The sequence below is a fragment of the Gavia stellata genome, chromosome 3, assembly GCF_030936135.1.
Source record: "Gavia stellata isolate bGavSte3 chromosome 3, bGavSte3.hap2, whole genome shotgun sequence".
Classification (NCBI taxonomy): Eukaryota; Metazoa; Chordata; class Aves; order Gaviiformes; family Gaviidae; genus Gavia; species Gavia stellata.
Genome location: NC_082596.1, coordinates 42,288,549 through 42,297,822, shown reverse-complemented (window position 1 = coordinate 42,297,822; position 9,274 = coordinate 42,288,549). Strand labels below are relative to the sequence as shown.

Below are 9,274 nucleotides of genomic sequence, written 5' to 3'. Positions count from 1 at the left end.
TGCAGCTTTTCAGTCTCCAAATACGTTTCTGATTTCTGAAATTTAGGTTGTTTAAGCCAAAACATTCAACCTAGAAGGGCGCTTGTTGCCTGACTTAAACCCCTGTCTTTGACACATGATGATGAAGCTAAATGCCTTCCATGTTGCTGTGTCTTCAGGCACTGCTGCAAGGAGCCTCTGGGAGTTCCAGGGTGACAAGACCTGCCTCCATCTGGAAACCTCTGCTAAAGGTGAAGACCTCCAAACAGGCCAGGCAGCCTTTGCAGGAGCTCAGAAATCTTACATCAAGGTAAAGAGATTAATTTTTTCAAGCGACTTGAAGTAACTGATACAATTTTCAAAATAAGGACTTTCTTACTATATAATCACACAAATGCACCTCTGAGCTTTCTCCTTCTTTTGTGTGTGTTGCTGCTCGCTACCTGGTGCAAATGTTGTCATAGCAAATGCTGGGGGAGGGGGGAAGAAACCACACAGTGCATTATAGGCTAGAGCCAGAAGTAATTCCTTATAGTATTAGTAGGAAGATATATCTGCAGTTCTTTGTTGACAAGGGAACAGGCTGTTTCAGAGCTCTACAGTATGCTCTGTTTTTAGAAACATATCCCACTTTAATTGCCGCATTCAGAGCTTGCTTCAAGTGGCCACAAAAATATGGAAGCACTCTTGGACATCTTCAGCAATGGGATGAGAATGAGGTTTGCATGTGATGAATTTCTGTTTACCAGCACTATCATTATTTCTTAGTATGGTAATCCAGAACTCAGTCTTACTTGTAAAGGACAAATGCTGATGGATGAAAAAAATGTGACCCCAAGAACTTTGTTGAACCTATCAGCGCTGCAGACCCAGGCACTTTGGGAGATTTGACTATGCTATGGTTTTGTTAGATAGCCAGGATTTTGAATGTAGTGATGATATATATGCAGACTCTTTCCTTCATACTGACAAGATTAATTGAACTTTGTGTAGAGAGTTGGCTGAAAAAATGAGTAGTAGTAGAAACGTTTTCCACAGATTTCTTCAAGATTAAACATAGATCTTTCTAAAGTCTGCCAGCTTCTGCGTTTTTTTTAAAATAGCTGTTGCAAGGTGTTAACTTCATTGTTGGAAGGTTCCTTACATAAATATTCCTTGATTCATCAGAGAAGAATTGCATGTTTTTCTTGTTAATCCTTTATTGATCTTTCTAATTTAGACTGGAATTAGGGCTCTGAACTAGACCAAAGTTCATTGTCCTGATATCAGTAGAGTAAAATCAAAATCAGCATGAGTTTTCCCATTAGCATGGTCAGAGTTCCACCCCATAACCTTCCCTTATGATTTGTTGTATGCGCCTGGGAGTAAGACCACGAAGCACCGTTAGGCCCTCTTACCCCTTTCTCTCTGCTTCTCACTTCTCTGAATTCAGTTTCAGCTGTGTTTCTCCAGGCCACTAGCAAGGTTGTCTTGAACAACTGAGGATACTGTATTGAAAACTTGGCAGAGCAGAAAACCTGATGATAATTATACAGTGATTTCAAACTGGAAGAAAAAAAACAACCCAGAATTAATTCTCTCCTTACTGTTTCCCTTTTGTTACATTTACCTTAGGAGTACCTGAAACAATAAAATTTGAGATAACCATGCACTAAAAAAATAGAGCATTTCTTCTGAATGTTATTTAAAAGGCACAATTTTACACATTGAGAGAGTAAAGACTTCATAGAAGGTATTTGCATAATCCCACGGGGTGCATGCATGTACCTAAGTGGGGTGGTGGTGGTTAGGATTCATGTACGGAAGTGTAACGTACTGTCAGCTTTTGGTGATGCACAGTGTCCGGGACTGAAAGGCAGCCTTGAACACTGTTGCTACTTCCAGCAAGGCAGTTTGTTCTGTGCCTTTTTGTCTCTTGTTTCCTTTTATTGGAGGGGTGTGTTGCTAACCAGAAACACATGATATCAGACAGCCAAATGTTCTGGTGAAAATCAAGGGCACTTCATAGCTGTGAAGATTTTATATTTGCCCTAGATTCTTTTTTTTCATTGATGCAGCTGTAATTGTTGTTGTAAATTATATGAATAATTGATCAAGGAGTTCTTGTTACCTCAAGTAATGTTATGCTTATTGCTTCTCAGAACTGTGCTGCTCTTTGTTGTACTACAGTGTTGCTCATACACTGCTCTGTGTGTGTGGTTTTTATTCCCTTAAAGTTTTCTTCTGTTCCCACCCCCTTTGCTCTCCGCATCTCCTCTCCTCCCCACAAGAGTGTGGTGTTTTTGCTTCAGTGTATTCTATGATTTAACTGAAAAGCAGGGTCTTTTTTTAATCGACAGCAACACATTTAAAAAAAACTCCACAGCCCTGGGAACTATGCAGCGTACACATCTGGTTTCACATAAGCTTGAATTGCTGGCTTTACAAACATGAAACATGTAGTCCTTGCCGCAGAGTTAGCTAAAGTGTTCCGTAACTTGAGACTGTATTCGAAATAAAAACAAAATTGTATAGCTTCTTTACCATACTAATGGAAAACATTTAATTTACTACTTCAAGTCAACCAAAAGAATGACGCAATGCTACTCAAGCAGATTTACGATGCCTTTCTTCCGCAGAAATCAATACAGCTTGAAGGTGCTGCTATGGGAGCTGGCTAGTTGACTGCAATCCAGCTGCGTTCAAATGTAAACTTCTGTACCGCAAACCAAAACTGATGATTTTGATTTGTTCAGGCGTCGCTGTATCTCTGAGATAGTATGGTGTTGGATTTTATTCATGCCTTTTCTCTGCTTTATTGCCATTAATACTAGATTGGAATTTCAAAATAGCAAGTTCAGTCTGCTTATGATTTTTTTTTCTCAAATTGTTCAGTTATTTTCTGCATTTCCTGAATTAAAGTACTTAGCTCTGTGGTAGTGATATCAGCAAAAGCAGGTCTATGTACATGCCATGTATGCCTTTCAGTGGAGTCTTTTTTTCCTCAAAAACAAACAAAAAAAAGGCAAAACCAAAAAACAGGCTTTCATTCAACAGGGGTGTTAAGGACTAGCATAATAATTTTCCGCTTTGTACAGAAGAAGCTCTGAACAATAAATGTTCTTCCATTTTCTTCTGCTAGAGGAGGTAAAATGCAACAGCGTTGTTTTGGCTCAGTCAAAAAAAGGTTCTTAAATAGAACTATAATTTTTCTTAATAAGTGAAACCAACAGTGCAGATTTTCATAGTACAGCAACTTTTATGCCTTTGTTTCCTATTCACCTCTGCCCCTGCTAATCGCTTTGACTTTATTTAAACTTTCTACTACAAGAGTCTGTTGGTGTTTCTCTCCTTCTTATTTTCTTCCTTAATGGGATTTCACCCTTGCTTAAGTGCTTTACTTCTGACAGAAATTCTTTTCTAAAATAGCCCTTAGGATGGGGTCCCTGACGCTGCTTTTCTCCCCAACTGCTCTATTTCCTTGGGAAGTCACTTGCTGGTGGTCTGTGTGCTGGTTGTGCTAACTTCTACCAGAAGGAAAATCATAACTTGGTACTTGCACGCTAACTTGCCAGAAGTACATTTCATCTTTTTTAAAAAAGAGAATTTCTACTTCCAATTCTCAAGTAACTTTGATCCAGGTTTCTTTATTCTCTAACCATTTTTCTCTCCCATATATTTAACAATCTCATGGTAAATAAACAGCTTGAGAAGATGTTGTAGGGGAATTGAGGTCCTTTTTGCAGGGGTAGCTTGGGATGCGGTGGGTTAGCAAAGAGAAAGATGGGGATTTGAGGATTTGAGTTGTATAAGAGTCTGGGGCTGAGGGGTTTTTGTATTTTTTTTTTTTCTTAAGAGGATGGAGAAGGTGGTAATGAATACAATTAAGATGGAGAGCAGTGTTGCTCACAGCTGCATTATTTTCTTTGAAAAGGCTACTGTGTGAGACTTGATAGAGAAGTATGTGAATCCAAATTCCAAATATTAACAATTTTTGCTTATCTGGAGGAAAACCAGTGAAAACATCAGATTTACAGGCCTGAATTTCAGTACCGTTTCAAACATTCTTTAAAACAATTTTGTAGATTTTCAAACTACTGAATAGTTTTATTCATAGTGTACATACTGAATTTTTAAGATGTATTGAATGTATATTTTTCTATAAAATCTTTTTTTATAATAGTATGGGAGATCATACATGGACAGTGTGATTATTATGTTTCCTATAAACATAAGGACAGCTTATGTCCAGTAGCTCCTAACTTAGACATAATAGAGATCTTGGATATTAGATATTGCCAAGAAATTTTGAACAGCTTAAATTTATTTTCTGAAATGCTTCCTGAAGACAGACAAAATGTTTCAGCATTAGCATCATGTAGTCAGTGATAAATCTGGATCTTTAGTGTTTGTATAGTCATGAATTTCTCCCTGGCCGCTATTTTGCAAATTTTGTCTTGTGTTGCAGAATATCAAATTAGCAGAGGTACTGCCCCCCAATACTCTTTCAAGGAAGGGTGTTATAAGGAACAACACACAAATCTTTAGAGGAAGAAAGAGGCATACTCCCCCCCCCCCCTTTTTTTTTTTTTTGCTAAGATTTTTCCAATATTCAGCCATTTCTACTCAGACTATCTGTCCGGAACTGATATGCAGCTGACTTCAACAGACAGGTTGATGCATTTTGGCAATACGTGTAGCCCATAGGTTTTCATTTTGACTGTTAAAAATTTATTGTTAGCATGAAAGGTCTGTCATTTAGTTTTCCTTTTGCCTTTTTCCCTACGCTGGCACTGGTAGTCCGGGCTGGAGTATGCCATAAACACTTTTAAAGCTACAGTTTGAATAAAGCTTACATTTACTACAGCATATTTGCTTTGCACAGTTACAGTACTAGCACTGTATTCCCGTATAAACACTGTAATGAAGTTGTTAAGAAAAGAAACACTTAGAGCATTTGCACTAAAGTTCATGGAGCATGAGATAGCTATGCTTAGGACGCTGGTACTTTGAAGGGATTAAAAAAAACTTCTCAGAAATAAATACATACAAATAACATTCTCAGACTGGCAAAACAGTACGTAAGTGATGAGAAGGAAGGCACTAATTATTATGTAGAGAATAATCTGAATTGAACTGCCACTTTATGATCTGACCTTCCTACATATGAATTGAAAAGCAGGAAAAAGTACAGGGCATGACCTAAAAATGGTAGTTTTGAAGCTTCTTTGAGTATGTTGTGTCTTATTTTTATCTTGCCTGAAACTTAGTTTTTCCTCTTGAGTCAAACCTGAATAAACTGTTTTGGCTGTTTTTGTTGTCCTCATGGTTCCAGCTCTGCCAAACATAGCTATTGCTACTTTATTTTAAGACTGACTCTTACTTGGAGTTTGAGTCCTGCTGGAAACTGAACGTTGTCAGGAGAATGCAGTCTTGCTGTTAAGAAACTTAAATAAGATAAGGCTAATCCTATTGTATGCTTCCACATTAGGAGTTAGTGTAGAAACTTCCCTTTCCTAGTTATGGCACCATACAACCCCTATGGCTACATGCCTTAGGGGTTTTCTTCCCCATTTTTTTTTTTTCCTGCGTTGTTGGCTTGGTTAGGCATTAATATTCATAATGTTGCCCACAGTTGTGGATCATGGCACTATGCTGTACCAATTTCCAGACTTCCAGGGAGGAGGGGGAAGCTCTTGTTTTCTGTGGGTCAAAGAAGGTGAGCGAAAATAAGTGTACCTATAGTCTCTTTGGTTATGGCAAATTTAGGGGGTTTTTTATGCAGGATGTGTAATTTTCAACTTTTTTCGTATCAGTAGAGATACAGTAAGAATTAGAATGTTGAATACTTGTGAGCTTTTGTTCAGGCAGTTTACAGTTTCAGAAGCAGAAACTCTGTGCACATAATAAGAATTTTTGAATTGTTATTTTGGATCAATACTGAACCAAACTTTTTATTCTGCCTTCAGAAAGAGCTAGTCTTGGCTATTACAAAAAAACAAATGTAAGAAATCTCCTACAGGTGCAGGACGATAATCTACTCACAACATTTCTTTTTACCTTGATCTTTCCCATTTAGAGATTAAACTGCAAGCCAACCTCAGAATGAGGTTATCTTTTGAGTCATTTAAACCAGCCTTAGGTTTCTTAAAACTTGCAACATAATAGAAGATTTGTAGGGAATTAGGGTATTAAAGCATATGTTCTTGAAATAAGTTTGTTTTGAAAAGGCATGCTTTTCAGACTTTCCTAAAAATGAGTAACTTGTAAATAACTTAATGAATCCTAAGCAATGGTTGCATGTATGTAAGTAATTAATTAGCAGTTGGTCTCTTTTCCTTTCTTTTAAAGAACCTGAAACTTTTATGAGACCAGATAGCTATCAGTAGGTTTTGACTCACCGGGAAGAAGGTCTAGATTAAGAACAGAAACTTTTTGTTCTTAGATCAGTAGCTAACTTGCTGTGTGGCCTTGGGCATGTCCTCTTTATTTCCTTGCACCAGTTTACCATTGTATCCACTCTTGTCACCACCACCATAAAGTTCTTTGTAAGCTTTGGAGTAAAAATACAATCAAACCTGTTCATTATTGAGGGGACTCAACTTCATTTGCTATGCAGTTCCTCATATGGCAATGTAAAGTGCAGTGGAAATATGCAGTTTAGTCCATAAAGAACTTCAACAAAATAAAACCACCCTGTGCAAGATGTATTACAGTAAAGCGGATTTGAAAAAAACACACACAGTTTTATTTTAGGGGTGCTAGTCTGTATAAAGACTGTGAGGGGGGATAAAGCTATTTGGTTGAAAATGGGAATGCTATGACCATAATAGTTAAAATAAGAGGCTGAGAACAGATCTGTCCTAAAATGAATACGTGGCAGTCTTAGTTTGCCTGAGTCTTTAGCAGAAGATTTCCACTTGTGTTTTCTGCCAAGTAAGTTAAATTTATGGAGAAAAGCTAGACTCCAAGTGTTGGACTCTTAGTATCTTTTAACAAGGTTAATGTGGTGAAGCAGCACGTTGATAAAAGTGAGGTGACATTTATCAGGGGACCAGCTGAGAGATCTTTGTGTTCCTATGTAATGTGAAGACTGAGTGTCCCGTAAGCTTATTGTTTTGTGTTTTGTACTTACTTTTGCATGCGTGCCAGGACATGCTCCGGGAAGAGGCATAAACTTTTTTCCTTTTTTCTTTCACGAATACATTTATTTCCTGTCTAGAGCTGGAAAAGAGGAGCAACAAGAGGCGTTTTGTTAAATACAGCAAAATCTAATTACAGCTTGATTTAAAGCCACATTTACACAATGGCTGAGGGGTGAGTTCACTTCCACAAAAACAAACTCCTTGGCTTCCTACTGTGCATCGGGGAATGTGGAGATGCACGTCCTGGAGAGCAACTGCCTCCCTCTGCTGGCATCAACTTTTCTTACACTGTGCTGCAGCTCTACTATATGATATAAAAATATGACTGTACTCCTATTCAAAAGAATACTGATGCATGAATTCATTGGTGTATACTCATCTTACTGATTATACTGCAGGTAACGCACACTACATTACGTGTTACATGTGATAGGCTTGACGTCTGTTTTCTGTGAGCTGTAGAAATCTTGTTCCTCAAAATGAATGGTTGTTTCCTTTAATCGGTATTTTGAACAGTTGTGTCCCTGCTGATTCAAAGGAGAAATGTTGGTGAATAAACTGCATTTTCTTGATAATATGTTTTTCACCAAGTGTGCACCTCTGAAAGGTGCAAGCTTTCATCTTGACTGTCTGCTGAAGTATCTCTGCTGAAGGTATTGGAGTAGTTGAAAATGTGGCTTAAAATTTTTAGTGGTTTCCTGTCTTCAGCTGGTTTATATGTTCTGCTGTTCTTTTAACTCTGTTTCTCAGAGGAAAAGGTTGCACATCTCCAGCTTACTGAAAGTTCATAATTTATAATATGTTTTTCTCTTCCTGGGATAGCCTTTGCCCAGGACCCCCATCACAAATGGCTTCAAAACAGCAGCTCATAGTCGAGACTGACATGCACATTGTTGTTATTCTTTTCTTGTTTCCAGCTGATGATTGCCATTTTTAGCAGTTTTTGATTACTGAACTTGCACTTTATGCTGCTGCTATTCCTTCCATTTCTGATTAAATAGACGCACTACCATTATCTATAAAAATCAGTGCTAAGGAAAGGTGCTGGGCTAGTCTAGCCCAATATACTTTTGGCAAATGTATGTTGCAGTGCACCCTACTTCCCAGTTTTTGATGTGTCCTTCATTATTCTTGTCTTCCAAATTGTTCTAAAACCTTATACCTGAGGTGAGAATAAAGGGCTTACTGTTCCTTAGGCACACATTAATATACCCAACACAAAATTATCCAACGTTCCTATTCAGTGGCCATCAAGCAGGAGCAAAGCAGTTGTGCATGTTGAGGAGGGAGGCCAGCAGAGGAAACATGTCGCCCTGGAAGAGGGAAAGTGGTGGTAGAAAGTGGCTGGTGGCAAGACTAAAGTTGCTGTTCTGCTCAGCAGCACTGCTGAGCTGTGTTTGGAAGCTGTGTTTTTTCCTTCCTTAATGACAGAATTTGAGTTGGTCAAAGGGGTGGGGCAAGTGGGTCAGTTGGCACCTTAGGACATGGGGGAAGGAGGAACAGGCATGGGGCAGGAGGGGAGGGAGCGGATCCCTGTAGGGGTGAGTGGTGTCATGGGAAGGAAGGATGGACACCAAAGCTTGCTCAGGAGAGAGGATTGCAGAGACACTGGTGGAGAGGCAAAACTAGAGAGGGCCAGGCTCGGACAGCGTGTGAAAGTAAAGCAGTTGAGGGAGATGAGGCTTTCTGAGCTGTGGCTCTGGAGCGTGGTTAGTGTTTCAGAAAGGACAGAAAAGAAGAGGGATACAGGTCTGTTGAGGGCTTGTGAGAGAAATGGTGAGACGACAGAGTCTGGCAGGGGATTTCTGTCAGGTTAAAGAATGAGCCAAAATCATCGGCCCTTCCTGACAATGGGTGGGCCAGCATGTGAAGAAATGGAAAGTTGCAAGAAGCAGGGAGGAGAAGGGACAAGATCTTGTAAGATTAATCCTTCTTTCACTGCTAGAGCCATCTCCTCCTGTTTTTTGTTTGGTGTCTGCTCATTTTACACTTCTCAGAGGGATTTCAGACCCAGCCATATTATTGTGATACTGGTCAACTGTATCTGAAGTTGATGATGGGGGGAAAGAGAACTGCAAAGCTTGCTGTGATACTGAGAGAGGTCAGTGAATAGTATGAAGACAATCATATCTCTATGTATAGCTATGTACAATGGCACTCGTAAAACTACA

The 9,274-nt window shown here is 39.0% G+C and overlaps 1 protein-coding gene across 1 annotated transcript in view; it reads left to right on the top strand.

Moving 5' to 3' along the window:
• The first annotated feature begins 265 nt into the window (after positions 1–265).
• FAM110B (family with sequence similarity 110 member B) overlaps positions 266–9,274 on the top strand; it is an 82,711-nt gene continuing 73,702 nt past the window's right edge. Inside the window, exon 1 of the mRNA XM_059815289.1 lies at positions 266–289. The gene's annotated coding sequence lies outside the window, so the exon portion shown is untranslated. The remainder of the gene's footprint in view (positions 290–9,274) is intronic.